This window comes from Anabrus simplex, chromosome 5, assembly GCF_040414725.1.
Source record: "Anabrus simplex isolate iqAnaSimp1 chromosome 5, ASM4041472v1, whole genome shotgun sequence".
NCBI lineage: Eukaryota > Metazoa > Arthropoda > Insecta > Orthoptera > Tettigoniidae > Anabrus > Anabrus simplex.
The window spans coordinates 350,904,724-350,925,581 of record NC_090269.1 but is presented as its reverse complement, the minus strand read 5'-3'; the positions used below and the strand labels follow the sequence as shown (position 1 = coordinate 350,925,581).

At 40.4% G+C, this 20,858-nt stretch overlaps 1 long non-coding RNA gene across 2 annotated transcripts in view; it reads left to right on the top strand.

Annotated features, from left to right (window-relative positions):
• Window positions 1–19,770, top strand: part of LOC136874105 (uncharacterized) — a 44,749-nt gene extending 24,979 nt beyond the window's left edge. For both annotated transcript variants that reach the window (XR_010860234.2, XR_010860235.2), the window contains exon 3: window positions 19,523–19,770. This is a non-coding gene — a long non-coding RNA (uncharacterized lncRNA). The remainder of the gene's footprint in view (window positions 1–19,522) is intronic.
• Window positions 19,771–20,858: the final 1,088 nt, after the last annotated feature.

The following is a 20,858-nucleotide window of genomic DNA, read 5'->3' as shown; positions in this document are numbered from 1 at the left end:
AAGTGGTGGGTTGTCAGAATATGAAGAAGAGAGTGTTGGGACACACACAAACATCTGTCCCCCAGCCAGAAGAATTAATCAGATGCGATTAAAATGCCCGACTCGACTGGGATCGAAACCATTTTTAATAACAACGCTGAATTAATACGAGTTTGAAAGATTCTAGATTCTATAATGTAAAGATTACCTGAGAATGTAAATATAAATATGATGGAAAAGAGTAGTATTGCTGAGGCAAGGGCTCACTAGGAAATACTTTCGTACGCCTCTTCCGTGATGCCTAGGCCATCTATGACAGCTGATGGTGGAGCTGTTGAGGATCCAGCCAGCCTTAGGGCTGACGACTGAATATATATACAGCTATTTCTCTTTATAAAGTCAGTACCTGTTTGATTTTATTACATGCCAATCTTTACAGTTGAGGCGCAACGCTGGATTTCGGAAGAACATTCTGATATCTAATTCGAAAATTTGCCAATCCGAACTGGCCCCTGTCCCAGTTAGTTCGGATTAGCGTGACTCTACTGTACTTTCATACCATGGATGAATGTACGCATGGGTTATGTTATACTATAATCCCGAAGATTGGCTGGATCCCTGACAGTTATATCATACAGCATAGAAAACTACTACTACTACTACTACTACTACTACTACTACTACTACTACTACTACTACTACTACTACTACTACTACTACTTCTACTTCTACACAAGTTTTCATTCCGTCCCTGATGTCTTAACCCCATGCGGGTGGGGGCGGTAGAATAACACCACGGTAACCCCTGCCTGTCGTAAGAGGCGACTAGAAGGGGCCCCATGGACTCTTAACTTTGGAGCATGGTTTGGCGACCACGGGGCCTTTAGCTGAGTCCAGGCATTCCTTCGACATAGTGGTGCCAGGCTCCTCTGTTTCATCTGTGCTATTCGACCTCCCTTGGTCAACTCTTGTTCTTTTCGATCCCGACGGTATTAAGTTCCCGAGGTCTAGGGAGTCTTTCATTTTCACGCCCTTCGTGGCCCTTGTCTTTCTTTGGCCGATACTTTCATTTATCGAAGTGTCGGATCGCTTCCATTTTCCCCCCTGGTTAGTGTTAATACAGGCTGGTTACCTAGTTGTACTTCCTCTTAAAAGAATAGTCACCACCACGACTACATAAATCCTAAACGGTAACGCCGTTTCTCAGGCGAGGGAGATTGATTCAGTGAAGGAGATGTTCGGAGAAGTTGAGGGGGGTTGGTGACCGTGCCCTATATTAGGAACTGTCCCGCCATTCGCCTTAGTGAAGGAGAATGGAAAACCACGCAAAACCATTCCGAGGACAACTGACAGTGGGGACCAGTCCCTCTCCGTCTCCCGAACGCAGAGCTGTAGGGCCACGGTAGAGGCATGGCTAGCTGTACGGTCTAAGGGGACTCTGCATCCGCCGACGAAGCTACGACGTAGTAGTTTCTTATTTCCTTTCTAAGCCACGATATTAGGGTGGAGCGAATGGGCGGGGGCAGTCGCCCTTTCTATTCTGTTTTAGCCGCCAGAAACTAGGGATTATAAAAAAGAAGCAATTTATACAAACCTTATTGTCTTCTAATTATTTCCTTTAATTTCTTTAATGCGGAAATACGCTCAAAATATCATTCGTCGCGGCTAACCGATTTGTATAGCGCCGCAGCAAGTAGTAGAGACTCGCTCAGCAACGTGTAACATGTGCTATGAGGAAGGGTAGCAGAGGCTAATTTTTACCACGGGCATGGACACTGTCACTTACTTACTGGGCAAAACAGTTGCTGTCAGACAACGGTTGCCGCCGAAACAGTTGCGCGGAGACAACCGTTTTATGAAACGGTTGCAAAACAGACGTACTCCCTACCGATATGGATAGAAATGAGGTTATGGAACAGCGGCAACGTCTCACGACTTTCCCTGTACCGGCCAGCCAGTGATCCATATCATTCTATCCAGTGGCGGCTCCTGAGGTATGAATTGAGGGGGTACACAGACGAGAGCAGAACTAAGCTATACTAAATAAATAAATAAATCGCAGCTCACGAGCCATCATTGAACATTAACGGTTTTAGGAGACGCCGAAGTGCCGAAATTTTGTCCTAGAGGAGTTATTTTTACGTGCCAATAAATATACCGACACGAGGATGACGTATATGAGCGCCTGCAGACATCACCGGACTGAGCCAGGTTCGAACCCGCCAACTTGAGCTCAGAAGGCCAGCGCTGTACCGTCTGAAGCACTCAGCCTGACATTATTATTTATCTATTTATTTACAGTATTTATTTACAGTATTTATTTATTTATTTACCGTATTTATTTATTTATTACCGGGCGAGTTGGCCGTGCGCGTAGAGGCGCGCGGCTGTGAGCTTGCATCCGGGAGATAGTAGGTTCGAATCCCACTATCGGCAGCCCTGAAAATGGTTTTCCGTGGTTTCCCATTTTCACACCAGGCAAATGCTGGGGCTGTACCTTAATTAAGGCCACGGTCGCTTCCCTCCAACTCCTAGGCCTTTCCTATCCCATCGTCGCCATAAGACCTATCTGTGTCGGTGCGACGTAAAGCCCCTAGCAACAAAAAATTATGTATTTATTTATTTATTTATTTATTTATTTATTTATTTATTTATTTATTTATTTATTTATTTATTTATTTGCTAGCAATTACTCGCGGCTTCGCTCGCGTGGATTTCGTAATTTGATCAAAGTAATCGTTCCTCGGCATTGTACTAAGACATTATCTGAAAATTCCTAAAGTATAAAAACTCACCCAAAAATTGAGTTTCATGTACCCCAGAAATTCTTTGTAAACCATGTTTGTGGTATTACCTTTTGGGGCTAAGACGTCTTTGTGACATAGAACTGTACACGTGAAAAACAGTCTTCTCTCAAGTCAATAAAAATAAATACATGTTTCTTTATTTTTAAAGGAGATTCCAAATACCTATTCCCATATCTGTAACATCTTCAGTTTTTTAGATATACATAAGTATCCCCATAAAAAGAATTCAACCCCTTGATCAGTCCTACCCCCACGCCCATTCAAGCGTATTTTCCGAAAACAAAAATACATGTTTCTTTACTTTTAAAGAAGATTCCAAATACCAATTTTCACGTCTGTAACATCTTCAGTTTTTAAGATATAAGTATCCTCATAAAAAAATAATTCAAATATTTTTCATTTCCATTCATCCCCCCCCCCCCGGTTAAGTGCATTCTTCGAAAACTGAAAGATACATGTTCCTGTATTTTTAAAGGACTTTCCAAATACAGAGTTTCTTGTCTCTAAAATGCTAAGTTTTTGACATATAATGTAGATATACCGGTACTCAGTTTGAAAATTCACCCGCTTTTCCAATTCTTTTCAGCCCCTTAATTGGATTTTTAGAAAACAAAAAAATACGTATTTCATTATTTTTAAAGGCGATTCGAAATACCAGTTTTCATGTCTGTACGTCCGTAACACCTTCAGTTTTTGAGATAAATGTATACTCATAAAATTAATTCAACTTCTTCACTTCTTTCCACCCCTCTCCCGCCTTAAGGTCTATTCACACATATCCGTGACGTGTCAGTGCCGTGACGTATCAGTTCCGTGACGTACGTGACGTCTCAGTGATCGCTATCCGCACCTATCAGTATTGTTTCAGTTTCAGTTCAGTGATTGCCGAGATGTTGAAGTTTACGGATGTGGAATTGACGGCTATTGCTGTAATTTTAGGAGAAGAGGAATAGCGTCAGTTTAAAAAAAAATGAAGTGGGTACATGAGGCATGGCAGAATAGAGAACGTGATGGTGAATTTGCTACCCTGTATAAGGAAGTAATTGAAGATCAAACGAAATATTTTAAATATTTCACAATGTTTGAAAATTGTTTTAACATATTGTTGAGTAAACTGGAAGTTCATTTAAAACAAGACAACCGCTGGAGAAAGGCAATAATACCGAGAGAACGGTCAGCAGTTTGTCTGAGGTAAGTGAATAATACAGTACAAATACAATGAAACAAATATTTATTTAACCACACACATTGAACTTACGTCGCTCATTTTTTATTTACTAGCGCGTACAAACTTCACAGCAGAACAGGTCCGTGAAACAGCAAAAATATCGTTGGCAACAATACTCAATATCACGGAACGGATACTGCACTGATACTGACGCAGAAAATACGGCACTGAACCGGACAAGTGTGGACACGACAGTCAGATTCAAAGGAATGATATGAATCATCACTGACACTGATGCAATTTCACGGAACTGACACGTCACGGCACTGACACGTCACGGATATGTGTGAATAGACATTTAAGTGGACTTCCCGAAAACAAAAAATATTGTTTCTTTATTTTGAAAGGAAATTCAAAATACCAACTTTCACGTCTGTAGCAGCTTCAGTCTTTAAGATAAAGTATCCTCATAAACATATTTCAACTCCTTGTACTTACTTTCAACCCCACACCCCTTACGTCGATTTTCCGAGAAAAACAAATAGTTGTTTCTTTATTTTGAAAGGAGATTCCAAGTACTAATTTTCACGTCTGAAACATCTTCAGTTTTTGAGATATAAGTATACTCATAAAAGTAATTCAACTCCTTTTTCACCCCATTCTTACCCGTTAAGTTGATTCCCCGCTGCCCAAAAGTGCGTGTTTCTTTATTTTTAAAGGAGATTCCAAATACCAATTTTCACGTCTTTAACATCTTTAGTTTTTGAGATATAAGTATCCTCACTCAAAGAATTCAACTAATTTTCCAATTCATTCAACCCCCTTAAGTGGATTATCCGAAGACAAAAGAACATGTGTCTCTTTACTTTGAAATAAGATTCCAAATACCAGTTTTCATGTCTGTACGTCTGTAACATCTTCAGTTTTTGAGATATAAGTATCCTCATGAAAATAATTCAACTCCTTTTTCACTCCATCCCCGCCCGTTAAGTTGGTTTCCCCCCACCCAAAAATGCGTGTTTCTTTATTTTTAAAGGAGATTCCAAATACCAATTTCCACGTCGGTAACCTTCAGTTTTGAGATATAAGTTTCTCCAGAAAAAGAATTCAATCTTTTTACTTCCTTTCACACTCCTCACTCAAGTTAATTTTCCAAAAAAACCAGTAACCGTTTCTTTAAAAGAGCTTCAAATACCAATGATCACGACTGTAACATCTTCAGTTTTTAAGATATATGTATCCTCGTAAAAGGAATTCATCTCCGTTTTCATCACCCCTCCCCCCCCTTTCACTACCAAGGTGATTCCCCGACCAAACGCGTGTTTCTTTATTTTTAAAGGAGGTTCTAAATACCAGTTTTCACGTTTGTAACATTTTTAGATTTTTTGGTATTCATATACATTCTCATAGAAATAATTCAACTAATTTTTCAATTCTTTCACCCCCCCCCCACCGTCCTTTAAGATTTTTCCGAAAACCAAAGAATACGTGTTTCCTTATTTTTAAAGGAGATACCAAAGACCAAATTTTACGTCTGCAACATGTTAAGTTTTTTAGATATACTGTAGAAACGCTAATTTTAAAAAATCACCCCCTTTTTCAGTTCCCCTAAAGTGGTTTTTCCGAAAGAAATATTTATGTTTATTTACTTTTACAGGAAATTCCAAATACCAGTTTTCAAATCTGTAATATGTTACGTGTCTGAGATAATTTGCATAGTATTTTTAAAAATTCACCCCGTTTGTCACTCCTCCCCTATTCATCGGATTATCCAAAAACACACAAATACGCATTTCTTTATTTACAAGGAAATTCCAAATTTCAATTTTCATGTCTGTAACAGCTTCAGTTTTTGAGATATAAGTCTCCTCACAAAAGGTGTTCAACCCCCTTTTTCACCCCCCCCTCCTTAATGGGAATTTCCGGAAACAAAAAAAATACGTTCTTCTTTTTTTTAAAAGGAGATTCCAAGTACCAATTTTTACGCCTCTAAACTTTTAAGTTTTTGAGATGTAGATATCCTCATTTTAAAACTTCACCCATTTTTTCACCCCTTAGCGACGGAATATCCAAAAATCCTCCCTTAGCGAACACCTACATGTTAATATGAACGTATCCCCAAAATTTCATTTCCTTATTTCCAGTAGTTTTGGCACGGCGATGATGAATCAGTCAGTCAGGACAAGTTATTTATTCATTTATTTATTTATTTATTTATTTATTTATTTATTTATTTATTTATTTATTTATTTATTTATTTATTTATTTATTTATTTATTTATTTATTTATTTATTTATTTATTTATTTATTTATTTATTTTGCAAACTTTCGTGGTAATGATATTCGAGCAATCGTACAGATTTTAGGAAATCAAAGCACAAAATATAGAACTTACAATTCTGTTTTTAGTTTCTACTCATTGAGAGAAAGGTATGCTTGAAGAGTGGCTTTAAAATCATTTTCAGGTAACGTCACGCTATACTATTCAAAACTGCTAACATGAAATAGTTTTGACAAACGCAGATGACTAGAAGAAACTTCAACAAATATTTGTACGAGAAGTTGAATGGATCTGTGACTGCGCTGTAGGTAATGCTTTCTTTTGTTTCCCATGTGTTTTGTTTGGGAGAAGATATGTGGTGGACAAAGATAGGTGTTAAGGATTTAAATCACTTACATGAGAAAATTAAGAAACATGGACTTTATATAACCCATTTGAACAATGAAATGAGTTTAGCTTTATTAGGACATGTTAATGTTATATAACAGCTTGATGAAGATTATAGGCTTTGCACAATGACGTCACAAACTTCAACAGCAACGATACGATTAGATGCAGATCGATCCTGTATCGTAATTTACACGACATTTTAACGCAGAATTTGAACACATGAATTTCCGAACAATTCCAGTCGTCCACTGTCTTCTGCATGGTATTGTAGATGTTGATGTTGACATCCATCTTCTTCAGTCTTTCTACCAGAGTTTTAGGTATAGCATCTGTATTCGAAAGGACGATTGGTATAATTACCACTTCTTCATAGTGCTATAGTCTTTGAATATGTTCTTCTAGTATTGTATAATTGTTGATTTTCTCGATATATTTATTATTATTATTGTTCTCCCGTGGATGATTTAACTTAACAAAAGTGTTAAGAATACACAGAAAATTGAATTGCAATGCACAGAATACAGTACATTGTATAGAAAACAGTCAACTGAATACACTAATTATATTGTATAGTAAATAATGAAAACTGAATAAAAGAGAGCAACATCACTCGGGCTGTTTTCATCCATACGTAAAAAATGCTGTCAAGAGCAGAACTAAAATAAATAAATAAATAAATAAATAAATAAATAAATAAATAAATAAATAAATAAATAAATAAATAAATAAATAAATAAATAAATAAATAAATAAATAAATAATATTATAATGTAATGAACATGCATAGAATAATGATATCCATATCTGATGATGTATTGTTTGTATAGAAGTTCCAGTCTTCTCTCATTAGCTGTTGCGAACTGCTCTGTGACTTACTAAGTCTGGGATATCTCTAGTCGTTCTTTTGTCAAAGGAGAGCATAGCCAATGCGTTCTCATAGTGTTTCTCAGAAAATGTTTAATTCTATTTAGAGTCGAAAAACAACATTCACTTTCTACTATTGTCATGGATACGGCGACGGTTATTTTCAACGCATTGACACATTCCGAGAAAGTACGCGACAGGTTATTATTCTGAATGAAGAAGTGTAACAGCATTGTAGAACCGGCAGCCACTTGCACATTTGCTCTAAAATATAGAACTTGCAGTTCTGTTTTCAGTTTCTGCTCATTAAGAGAAGGGTATGCTTGAAGAGTGGCTTTAAAATCATTTTCAGAGAACGTCACGCTATACTGTGCAAAATTATTAACAAGAAATAGTTTTGACAAACACAGGCGACTAGAAAATGAAAACCTTTGTGTAATATTTTGCACAATGGCAACACAAACTTCAATAGCAACGATACGATTAGATGCAGATCGATCCTACATCGTTCCTACACCTTTATTTGTTAAATGGTTCACCTGCAGTCTCTTCCTCATGTCCATATTCTCTGCGCACTTCAGATACACTTGCAGAAAACCTGTCCAAACAGTTCCTGACCTTAAGTGAATCAATATCTCGTTTCTAAATGCAATCAAAGAAAATTGACACATGAGGCATGATTTTGTTGTTAAATCCAAGCCAGAACAAGAATGGTTGATCTCTAAAAGTCCATACAAATCCTCCCGCTTGAATAAATGTGTTTTCGTCATTGCATTCTGTATCACGGATGTGTTCGAAACATTCTATCAAACTCTCCTTGTTTTCAAAGACAGTATTGACAGTTCTATGCTGGAAATACCATCTCGGAATTCTCTTCTGAACAAATTGAAAGAACACATCCATTCTTTTAGGTGATCTAGAAAAGAATGTACCAATGCCTTGTAGATCTTTGAAAAAACCTGGGATGGGGAGGAAGATGTTGCATGTTGCAGAATAAAATTTGACTGATGTGCATAACATTGGATGTAGCATTGTACCCCTTCTTTGGCCCCAAACACACAAGTTCCGTCATATGTCTGGCAAATGAGTTTCTGGGAAAACATATCTGTTTCAGTTTCCTTCAGTTGCTCTCAAATGAGTTCTGATAAGCTTTCTGCACTTCTATCGTGTACCTCAGAAAAGCCCCAAAATATTTCCTTAATTTCACCATTGACCTCATACCTGAAAATCAACACCATTTGAAAGTTGCATGAACTATTCATCGGCTTTCAAAGATGTAACATATGCTTTGATGTGTGTTTGACATATAATTTAACAAGGTTTCTAAATGGTCTTTTAGTACGCTATTAATTTTGGCACTATAATCAATTAGCCCCATAAAAATCCCTGGATTCTATGAGTGTTCTGATTCATCATGACCCTTTAAAGCAAGTTCAAACTCGCCACAAAACGTAACTCCCTCGATACTGGGAGACGAAATGTATATATTCTTGTCCACTTGTTCGTTGTGTCTACGAACAGAAAGCCTATAACCTTAATCAAGCTGTTGCCTAATATTAACTTGTCATAATAGAGCTAAACCAGTTCATTGTTCAAATGGGTTATATAAAGCCCATGTTTCTTAATTTTCTCATTTAAGTGATTTAAATCCTTAACATCGGTCTTTGTCCACCACATATCTCCTCCCCCAAACAAAACACATAGGAAACAAAAGAAAGCATTGTTACTCGATCAACTTTTAGTGATAGCTGGTGTTCCGGGGTTGATGAGTAAGGAGGGAGCTCTCCCGGTTCCGACAATACTGCCAACTGAATGAAAATTAAATCTGAATTGAATCGATAGTATGGTCGCTTTTCAAAACCTTTATTATGTTAAACCAACAACTGTGTCACACACACATTAGATAACATTATATATAACATTCTCGATGCGAATCTTGTTCCTAGCATAAATTTTATAGTTTGGATTTGCTGTGTAAACAACAACAGTTCTAGTACGTAAAGTGTACGCCAGATGTCTCACAGTGATGCATAAGCGATTCATAGTTTGTGTTTCAAAGGTTGCCAATACGAATATCGAAGATTGTCGAGGTCTACCGATTCAGCACTAGGGTGTCCACCTATCAGTAAAAGTTGCGCGAGTAGTACTTACAGCACAGCCACAGATCCATTCACACTTTTCGCACAAAGATTTGTTGAAGTTTCTGGTGTAAGATCTATTTCGTTAAGTACCTTCTTTATGCACAGTTGTGGTTTGGGGGCCCTAATTGTTTTGCCACAAGTCTGTCTTCGTAGCTTAAACGTTTACTGTTTATGTACTGTATTTCGTTCATTGTGAATACCACTTTGAGAGGAATAACTACTAAATACAACAATTAAATTGTTGGATTTATAAAGATTACACTCCGCACTTGCTTTCACAATAATTACTACTAACACACCACAGAAAATGAGTAACACACTGACTACAACAGCAAGTTTGCAGCCTTTGCACAGCACCAAATACAGTAGAGACAATACGCGACACTTTGCGAGATATCGAGGGACAGAGATTAGAGCTCTGTCTAGCGGAGTGACCTGGAGTTAAGGATTCTGTCATAAGAGTACGTGTATTTGTTTGTGAAGTTTTTGGCGATATTTATGCGCTTGCAGTAAGTTGACATAAGTAAATAGTAGCGTGTGTTATTCCTTTATATCTTCTCTCAAAATGAGTGGAAAGATATATGCTGTGTTTGGCTGCAATAACCATGAAGTGCGGAAGGATTTGCGGTCTTTTTTCCGTTTCCTTCGTCACAAGAAAATGTAAGTAAATATTGTGTTTGTATCAAGTGACACGAGATTTTTATAGTACTTCCTAAACTTCTGACCTGCGCGACCCATATTTTAACTGGCTTAAAATATAATAAGCTTATTTTATTGTATATTACCGATGTGTTGGCTTTGATTTAATTAAGGAAAATGCATGTGCGTATATGTGTGGTTGCTTGTGTTCCAAGTTACCCCATTTGGAATGCCGTAATGCGCTGTCAAGTACTAAAGAAATATGGGTGACTTAAGAAATGTACATATTTTGTTGAAACAAAATGATGATTCAAATTTGCTTTATCCTAACGTAATGGTAAGTATTGCTTATAGGGAAATGTTGAATGTTTTTGAGGCTAAATTGATAGATTCTGTTAGTAGGCTTCAGGTTAAGAGGAAAATCGTCCAGCTCCCAAATGTTAATTCATTGAATCATGTGTGTAAGGTATGTGCCAATATTTTTATTGACGAGTATCCTAATGTGTTGATACAATGTTTTTAAATGAGAAATAAAGACAAATCTAGCCGTAAAAGTTCAGGCAGGAATGCTAAAGCTAATGAAGTAATGTATAAATGAAAGATCAACCACTTTCACAGCAGTCCATTTCACATCTTGATTATATGTCTAATTTCAGTCTTTAAATTATAACCTGTTAAATAATTCTTCATTCCTTTATCCAGAATTGCTTTACCAACTTTGAAGTTAATATCTTAATAACACTTTCTTTCTAGATGTAATTTATTTATCCATTTCCGTATATGCTTTTCCATTGATATTTGAATTTAGCGCGAATTTTCAGGTCACGCCACTAGGAGCGCCACTTAAGAATTGTCTCCCATTTTAACAAGGCTAAATCCGGAGGTGTCGCGTATTTTATCTACTGTATTTGACAGCATTCCTTGGTGAAGGGATAGTACCATTAGCAACCTCCCACCCCGCCATCCTAATCAGTGCCAGCAGTGAGCTCCGGGCACATGCGCTTGTGACCGAGGCTCCTGTAATTTCAGCAGTGTTGCCTTCGTCCACATGCCCAGCGGCAAAGTAGCGAGAAGGTTTCCTTATACACTGACTGACAGAGCAAATGCAACACCAAGAAGGAGTGGTCAGAACTTTATGCCAATTGCAGGGTAGACTGACGTCACTGAGGTATGCTCATGATGTGAAATGCGCCGCTGTGCTGCGCACGTAGCGAACGATAAATGGGACATGGCGTTGGCGAATGGCCCACTTCGTACCGTGATTTCTCAGCCGACAGTCATTGTAGAACGTGTTGTCGTGTGCCACAAGACACGTGTATAGCTAAGAAGGCCAGGCCGCCGTCAACGGAGGCATTTCCAGCAGACAGACGACTTTACGAGGGGTATGGTGATCGGGCTGAGAAGGGCAGGTTGGTCGCTTCGTCAAATCGCAGCCGATACCCATAGGGATGTGTCCACGGTGCAGCGCCTGTGGCGAAGATGGTTGGCGCAGGGGCATGTGGCACGTGCGAGGGGTCCAGGCGCAGCCCGAGTGACGTCAGCACGCGAGGATCGGCGCATCTGCCGCCAAGCGGTGGCAGCCCCGCACGCCACGTCAACCGCCATTCTTCAGCATGTGCAAGACACCCTGGCTGTTCCAATATCGACCAGAACAATTTCCCGTCGATTGGTTGAAGGAGGCCTGCACTCCCGGCTCCGCTCAGAAGACTACCATTGACTCCACAGCATAGACGTGCACGCCTGGCATGGTGCCGGGCTAGAGCGACTTGGATGAGGGAATGGCGGAACGTCGTGTTCTCCGATGAGTCACGCTTCTGTTCTGTCAGTGATAGTCACCGCAGACGAGTGTGGCGTCGGCGTGGAGAAAGGTCAAATCCGGCAGTAACTGTGGAGCGCCCTACCGCTAGACAACGCGGCATCATGGTTTGGGGCGCTATTGCGTATGATTCCACGTCACCTCTAGTGCGTATTCAAGGCACGTTAAATGCCCACTGCTACGTGCAGCATGTGCTGCGGCCGGTGGCACTCCCGTACCTTCAGGGGCTGCCCAATGCTCTGTTTCAGCAGGATAATGCCCGCCCACACACTGCTCGCCTCTCCCAACAGGCTCTACGAGGTGTACAGATGCTTCCGTGGCCAGCGTACTCTCCGGATCTCTCACCAATCGAACACGTGTGGGATCTCATTGGACGCCGTGTGCAAACTCTGCCCCAGCCTCGTATGGACGACCAACTGTGGCAAATGGTTGACAGAGAATGGAGAACCATCCCTCACCATCCGCACTCTTATTGACTCTGTACCTCGACGTGTTTCTGCGTGCATCGCCGCTCGCGGTGGTCCTACATCCTACTGAGTCGATGCCGTGCGCATTGTGTAACCTGCATATCGGTTTGAAATAAACATCAATTATTCGTCCGTGCCGTCTCTGTTTTTTCCCCAACTTTCATCCCTTTCGAACCACTCCTTCTTGGTGTTGCATTGTCACTGTCCGTCAGTGTATATTGCTCCTTCAATCACAGAGGGGTTGCGCCCGGCTGCTGCTGGGGCAAGCAGAATAGAAGCATATGGTACATGTAATTGGCTGTATTTATGACATGATGACGTAAATAAGTTAATTTCGATCATTTTCTACCTGAAAAGCAAGGAGGCCTATATCTTCTACCGGAGTGGAGGGGTGGGGAACACGTGACCCTGTGCCCTTAAAGAGCGGCCGCCACTGATTCTATCCAATACAAAAATACAAACTGATATAAAAGAAGTATTAACGTATATCACAGTCATACAACACAACCAGTGGATATAAAAAGAATACAATGTGACCAAGAATGCTATTTTCCAACCATCCCCAGCCAAGAAAAAAGCCTTAAAAAATTGATAACTACTTTTTTCCCTTGGAAACAGAAAATTATTAAATTTATAAGCAATGCATAAAACATCCCAATGTATATTGTGTTAAAATTTCGATTCGATCAGATAGCGAATTTTCGGGGACCAAAGGTAAGGGTGTATTCTGCCCGAAGGCAGGTTCGAACCTCCGCAGAGGTGTGCCTGAGCCAGAGTTTATGTACGGTAAGGTGGCCAGTTTCTTTCCGATCCTCCGTTTCGGGGACCAGAGGTGCCAGAATTTTGTTCCGCAGGAGTTCTTTAATATGCTAGTAAATCTACCGAAAGCAAGCTGACGTATTTGAGCACCCTCAAATACCACCGAAATGAGCGTGATACTGCCAGGCTGACGAATGCGCGTGGCAAGCGGGTGAATCATACTTCAGTGTCCATGACCGTGGTAAAAATACCAGGTGTATGCATAAGTTTTTGCCAGTATTTGTGGTACAGAAAACACGTATTTTTTGTTCAAAATATTGGCCATCGGCTTCTACACACTTCGCCCATATTTAAGGTAAGTTATGAATACGACGCCAGAAGAACAGCTTGTATTTTGCGGGAAACCATTCGTCGAGCCATTTTCCAACTTCCACGAAATTGCTAAAGTGCTGCTCTGCGAGCGCGTTCCCCATTGACGCGAAGACGTGATAGGTAGATGGAGCCAGGTCGGGTGAGTACGGCGGGTACGGAAGGATGTCCCATCCAAGCCATTTGAAAGTGTCTTTCACTGGTTTTGCCGTGTGAGACGGCGCATTGTCGTGTAACAAAATCACTTTGCCATGTCTTCTGGCCCATTTCGGTCGTCTTTCGATCAATGCGTGATTTAAATTAATCATTTGGTGGCGATAGCGTTGTGCATTAACTGTTTCAGCATGCTTCACCTGCGATTGCTCGTCTTTGCACTTTTGTGGTCTACCAGAGCGCACACTGTCTTTCAAATTGAAATTATCACATTTAAATTGTCGAAACCATGTCTCACATGTTGTAATCGATGGAGCGCGTTTCCTAACTCTGTAGGTATCTTTGCCAGCTAATTCGAGAGGAAGGTTTCCAATCTTTAATAATGTCTCTTGGCGGTCGGGCCACAAGCCCGAGTAGGGTTTTAAGCCTTGATTTTAAGGAGCGCATGTTCCGCCTCCATACATTTTTTGAGTTTTGGGCCAGTAATTGAACCTGTTATTTTCCGCAAAGTTCCGGTAGAATGGGTACTCGATACCCCTGTATTATTTCTTCCATATAAACTTAAAAGACAACTAATACGGTCTTGTAAATTGTAGGTTGTGCCTAGAGAGGCCTGGAGGTGTAGATTTTATTGAGCAAAGACGCTCTAATCACAAGTGTAAAAGTTAACGGCTGTTAGGATTTTGGAGCGCAGTCTTCTTGGTAGAATTATAGAGCATAGAGGCTCTTTCTTGTAATGTAAAATATATTTGTGTAAATATTGTATGGTGCCTGTGGATGGCCGTAACTTGCAACCTTTGGAGCAAAAGGTGCTCGTGAAAATTGTGTGATTTAAATATCCAAGTGCCAACAGTCTCTTTGAGAGTGGATGAGCGGGTATGGGCAAGGACACTCTGTTGTCCTGGAGACAAGAAATTGTTCCCAAAGGTGGAGGAACCAGTTTGGTCAACGGCATTAGGATGCAGAAGGCAACGGGAAACCACTGCATTAAAGATCCTGAGAGATATCCCAATAAATCCACATGGCATGGCTGCAACGTCAAGATAGGAACTGGCCGTGTGGATCGTCTACCTCCGTTTGGAGACGACGGCTTAAGAAGAAGAAAAGAAATTGGGAGACTCATCTCCTTGACTATGTAACTAAACGCAGCAGTAGTGATGTAGGGACTTTTGTAAATTGGGAGCTTGAAGCTCAAATTTTGTAACTAACCTTACTGGGTTTTTCTGCTTTTTCCTACTTTGTACCAAACTACCTCTGTACCTGAAATCTTGTTCTTTCGCCAAGCGAATAGTTTTGTTAAAATTTAATATCTGAAAAGAAATATAACCTTTTTTTAAGTATTAAATTCATCTTTGACTGTCGTAGATAGACCTATTCAAGCCAGCACCTTCTTTCACCTCTCTCTGTTTCATGCAAACACGGCAGTAATAATAATAATAATAATAATAATAATAATAATAATAATAATAATAACAACAATAATAATACAACCGAGCGAGTTGGCCATGCGGTTAGGGTCGCGTAAACTCGCATTCGGGAGATGATGAGTTCGAACCCCACCGTCGGCATTCCTAAAGATGGTTTTCCGTGGTTTCCTATTTTCACACCAGGCAAATATTGGGACTGGACCTTAATTAAGGCCACGGCCACTTCGTTCCTAATCCTAATCCTAACCGTCCCCTATCCTTGCGCCGTCGAAAACCTGCGACGTTAAATCACTGGAAAGGAAAAGAGAAAAGGAAAAGATTTCTGACGAGTGTTAAGGTTTGAGGGGGATCTCCTGGCAAGCGCTGAATTGAAGTCAGTTCCTGATGGTTTGAAACTTCTTAGAATTTGAGGTGACAATTTTGGAAGCCTGGCTGAGCCTGGTAAATCTTCATTTTCAGCTGAATTGTAAAGCCGTGTCCATGTGGTTCGGATTCCACGGACATCTGGACGTCCCGTTACTATGATCACAATAAAAACAGTCACGTAAAACTACGCTCTTTAACTTACTTCTGCCAGGTTGCTCTCGGCAAATACAGTAGAGATAATACGAGACACTTACGGATTTCGCCTTGCTAAAATGGGAGACAATTCGACGCTGGTGCTCCTAGTGACTTGACCTGAACAAATCGCGCTAAATTCAAATATCAATGGAAATGTATACTGTATACGGAAATGGATAAATAAATTACGTCTAGAAAGAAAGTGTTATTGAGATATTAACTTCAAAGTTGCTAAAGCAATTCTGGATAAATGAATGAAGAATTATTTAAAAGGTTATTATTCAAAGACTGAAATTAGACATATCAACAAGGTGTGAAATGGACTGCTGTGAACGAATCTTTGTTTCCCTTTCCTTTGTTTCCCTTCTCACTGCCCCCCGTGGGTGGATACTGTAGAATACATCCACGGTGTCTGCTTGCCTGTTGTAAGAGGCGGCTAAAAGAGGGATTTCAACTAGAGAGCTTGGATTGGCGACCTCTGTTTCCCCTGCCGATTCTGGCATTGCTTCCACTTACCCATGTCAGGCTCCTCACTTTCATCTTTTCTGTCTGGCCTCCCTTCGCAAACTCTTATTCTGACCCAGGCGGTATAAGGTTTGTGAGGCCCATCATTTTTTTTAAATTTTTACTTTCTCACTCTTCGTGGCTCATTCGCTTGCCCCTACCTTAATTCTTCGAAGTGTCCAAGCTTTTCTTCTTTTTTCCATTCTGATGGCTGGCCGTTTGTACTATCTTTTAAAAGAATAATCACCACCCTCCACCACTCATACACGGAAGTACGACGGTTTATAATGGAATGAACAGTATATAATTATAATGTATTTCCGTGGTTTTCCATTTTCACACCAGGGAAATGCTGGGGCTGTACCTTAATTAAGGCCACGGCCGTTTCCTTCCAACTCCTAGGCCCTTCCTATCCCATCGTCGCCATAAGACCTATATGTGTCGGTGCGACGTAAAGCCCGTAGCAAAAAATAAATAAATTATAATGTATATTTGCCGATGATATTGTTATTCTATCTAAGTCTGCAGAAGATCTGGGGAAATTGCTGAATGGTATGGAAACAACCAACACATTGCCCTTCACCCCATGCACAGCCCTGTTCCCGGCCACTTTCTAACTACCTCCAAACTGGAGTGCATGCATTCAAATAAACTGCCAGAACTTCACTAGCCTTTGAAGGACTGCTGTGTTTTATTCTGGAGGCATTCCTGATTAGTAGTTGAAATGCAGTTAGGTAAGTATTTGCTGAAATCTATTTCGGCTCATAGTTTTCCGAAATATATGGTTTTCTATTAGGGGATCGGTTGGCCAGTAATCTTTCAGATATGGTTTCTTAACCTGCCCTATCAATATACACAAAACATTTTTTTTAATTTCCCTCCTAGGGACATTAGTCCACTTTAGGTTTTACGGGATACGTTATGAGAATGTGAATTCTGCTCATAGTATAAGTTTGTCTACTCAGCTACATAATGAAAAAGTCCTCACAAACATAAGTACTGATACTTGTCCTACGTTTCCCGGTTCATTAGGCCATACCTTTATATCAGGAGCACGTTCAAAATCCTCTAGTCTAGGTTTACTGTTGTCCATAACCTAGTTGTCAGAAAACACTATATTATTTACAATATTTAGAATATTTACACCCGTAACACAATTATGAGACTCGTCCTGCGCCACGTGAGTTCCACACCTTGAAGATAAGGATATCTACTCGTCATCACTTGAAACATTTCCGTTAGAATGTATTCCATCATCGAACTCTAAATATTCAGCATCACTTCGACATTCTGAGCCTGTATCAGCACATAATACGCGAATAATTTCAACCCTGTCTAAACACGTGCGATCCGTGAGCGCTGCCATCATGCATGGCTCTTCAAACTTTGTAAACATATTGTCAGGAAATGCAAAGAAAAGCTATGATATGAAGAATAATCGAAAGGAAATGCGACTATCGATTGTGTAGTACCATGCATAAGAGTTATAGCACCCTTGACCTCCAAATAGTTCCGGTATATATCAAAAGATAGCACTAAACTTCAGTCTGCTGCTAACACGAGATAACTCGGGACCGGTCCGCAACGTTCGGCCAGGCATGCACGAGTTTTCTCGGGACCGGTCCGCAAGGAGTATAAGATGAAAAATACACCCAAAACAGAGGTAATGGAATGCAGTCGAATGAAGTCTGGTAATGCAGGAAATGTTGGATTAGGAAATACATTCTGAGCCCAATTTGGCAGGTTCGATCCTGGCTCAGTCCGGAGGTATTTGAAGATACTCAAATAGGTCAGCCTCGTGTCGGTAGATTTACTGCCACGTAAAAGCACTCCTGCGGGACAAAATTCCGGCATCTCGACGTCTCCGAAAACCGAAAAAGTAGTTAGTGGGACGTAAATCCAATAGCATCATTATTCTATTAGATTAGGAAATTAAGTACTTGGGTAGTAGAATAACCAATGATGACAGAAGTAAGGAGGATATAAAATGCAGACTAGCACAAGAAAGGAAGGCCCTTCATAAAAAAGAAAATAAAAAATCATCACTTCAAACATTGATATAGGAATTAGAAAGAAGTTTTTGAAAACTTTTGTCTGGAGCGTGGCATTGTATGGACGCGGAATATGGACAATAACTAGTTTTTTGCTATTTGCTGTACGTTGCACCGACACAGATAGGTCTTATCGCGACGATGGGATAGGAAAGGCCTAGGAATGGGAAGGAGGCGGCCGTGGCCTTAATTAAGGTACAGCGCAGCTGTGGGAAATCACGGGCTGCCTACAGTGGGGCTCGAACGCTCTATCTCCCGGATGCAAGCTCACAGCTGCGCACCCTTAACCGCACGGTTAACTGACCCGGTAAAGAAAAGTTTATGAAATGTGGGCTAACAGAAGAATGCTGAAGGTGAGATGGGTAGATCGAATCAAAAATTAAGGGATACTGAAGCGAATTGGTGAGTGGACAACAATTTGGCGATATTTGACCCTAAGAAGGGACGGAATGGTACGGCACATCTTAAGACATCCAGGTCTTGTTCAGTTAGTTTTTGGGTGAAGTGTCGGCGGTAAAAATGTCCGGGGTAGACCAAGGTATGAATATGATAAACAGATTAGAGTACGTGTATGGTCCGACGCGTTGTCTGAATGGTCCGGCCTTTGGTTCAGAGGGTCCCGAGTTCGATTCCCGGCCGGGTCGGGGATTTTAATCACTTCTGATTAATTCTTCTGGCTCGGAGACTGGGTGTTTGTTTCCGTCCCAAAACTCTCCTCTTCATATCCACACAGCACATTACACTACCAACCACCACAGAAACACGCAATAGTTATGACATACCTCCATATAGGGTGGCGTCAGGAAGGGCATCCGGCCGTAAAACAGGGCCAAATCCACATGTGCCACGTACTTCGCACCCGCGACCCCACAGGTGTGGGAAAAGAGGTAGGAAAAGAAGAAGAAGAAGAAGAAGAAGAAAAGAAGTAGATTAGAGTACCTGTATGGTGTGGTTAGTTACGTTGAAATGAAAAGGTTAGCACAAGATAGGGTGGCAGAGAGAGGTGCATCAAACCAGTGTATGGACTGATGACCCGAACAACAACTTTTAGATTGAAACAAGAAGATCGGTATATATTATGTTATGCTGTATTATGTTGTGATGTTGTGTGTAAAGTTATGTTGTTTTATTCTTTTTGCTTCCAGGAGAAGGGGACTTCTGTTCGGGGTTGATGTTCATGGGAAATCCGCCTGCTGCGGAATGTAAACCTGGTTTAGAGTGCCGCAACTTTCACTGTAGGAAAATAAAAGAGTAGCACAAGAATGATGTGCCATTGAGTTTGTAACACATTTTTATCTTTAGAAAACACTCAGTGTTTTCTGAATAACAACTCGCAAGCAATATTTTTAAAATGAAGACTCATTCACACTGATAATAAATTTCTTTCCCGAAACCAGTATGTTGCATTTATTTTACCATTTAGTTGTCGCTTCTTTTTTTGTGGCTGGGGGCTCGAATCCCACTGTGGCAGTCCTGAAAATGGTTTTCCGTAGTTTCCCATTTTTACACCGGTAGAATGCTATGGCTGTACTTTAACTAAGGTTACGGCCACTTCTTTCCCAATCCTAACCCTTTCCCATCCTTGCGTTGTCGAAAACCTTCTATGTGTTAGTGCAACATTAAACCACTAGCAAAAAAAAAATAATAATGTGTGAACCAGCTCTGTGCATTTCTTCTTCTTTCTCACCTTTCCTCAGCTAGTTGGGGTTGGCACTACATTTTGATTCAGAGCAGTTTCACTGCCGGATGTATTTTCTTACGTCAAACTATGCGGAGGGGTGAATTCCCTATTGCGTGATTCTGTGGTGGTTGGTAGTGAGGCGTCTTGTACGTAAATTAAGATGTGTATAAGATGAACACAAACATCTAACCCTCCAGCTAGGGAATTAACTAGATGCGATCCCTGTCCCGACCAGAAATTGAACCTGATACAACGCCACCGTGCTGACGATTCAGCCAAGAAGCCCAACAATCAGCTCTGTGTTTTAAAAATTACTGTGGTGTTCCCACACATTGGGAAGGGAAATAAGCCTGGCCAATAACGAAGTCCTCTTTCCAAAATTCCTTCAAAATTAGAGGTGCAAATGATGGCAATTTTTGTTGTGAGACATCAGTTTATTCACTGTTTTACAGGAACTTTCCACTGCATCCTGTACTGTGTGGAAGGAGCAACAGTACGGTAAGGGAAATGACCACCCTACTTCATGTCTTAGGACAACCTTCGTAGGTACAAATGGAATTATTTAAAAAGATCCTAAAACAACTATCGCAATTTAAATCTCATGTCTTCTTATCTTATTCTCATCTCACATACTTCCCTCCAGTACTGAGTATGTAACACTGGATGTCTGAAATATGTGGCTCATCAAATAAAAATATATATATTCTTGCTAATCTTTGCCAAATTTATTACCCTCTTCCTTCCAACTCCATTAAATATTGTGTCATTTGTACTATTATTCACCAATATGATCTCCCTTT